The sequence below is a fragment of the Dreissena polymorpha genome, chromosome 9, assembly GCF_020536995.1.
Source record: "Dreissena polymorpha isolate Duluth1 chromosome 9, UMN_Dpol_1.0, whole genome shotgun sequence".
Lineage (NCBI taxonomy): Eukaryota > Metazoa > Mollusca > Bivalvia > Myida > Dreissenidae > Dreissena > Dreissena polymorpha.
This window is the reverse complement of record NC_068363.1, coordinates 64416007-64416540: the sequence shown is the minus strand read 5'-3', so window position 1 is coordinate 64416540 and position 534 is coordinate 64416007.

Sequence of the window (534 nt, the reverse complement as noted above, 5' to 3'; positions counted from 1 at the left end):
CAGTTTTCCTGCTTTTCCCTAAGTATCTATTTATTGTTAATGGGCTAAAAATCACTTAGCATAATTTTTTTACAATGTTATTGCCCTGTTATTACTAACGTAAGATTCATCGCCCTTTTTAATTATTGGAATTATTCTTTTAGTCCAAACTAGCGGCAACAATTCAGCTTAATTAAATAATATTAAAAATCGTCCTGATATTGCTGGCCAAAAGTTCACACGAGTCTATCAAGTATTCGTTTTGGCAATTAACCCCACCTCGCAATTTAGTTTTTAAACATTTTCAATACTTTGTATTCAATCGGGATCGATACGAAATTGATAAAACCTTTAAGGCATGTGCAGACCAAAGTGTCGAACGTTTTTTTAATGTGTTTATGTTTGAATGTTTGTTCTTTTCTTTAACAATGTTTCATTCATAGTCAATTTTAAACGCCTTTTTCATGATACCCAGTACTTATTGAACATAATTATGCTAGTTACAGATAACTGCTCATGTTCAATCAAAGACAGAGAGAAAATGCATTTGACAGT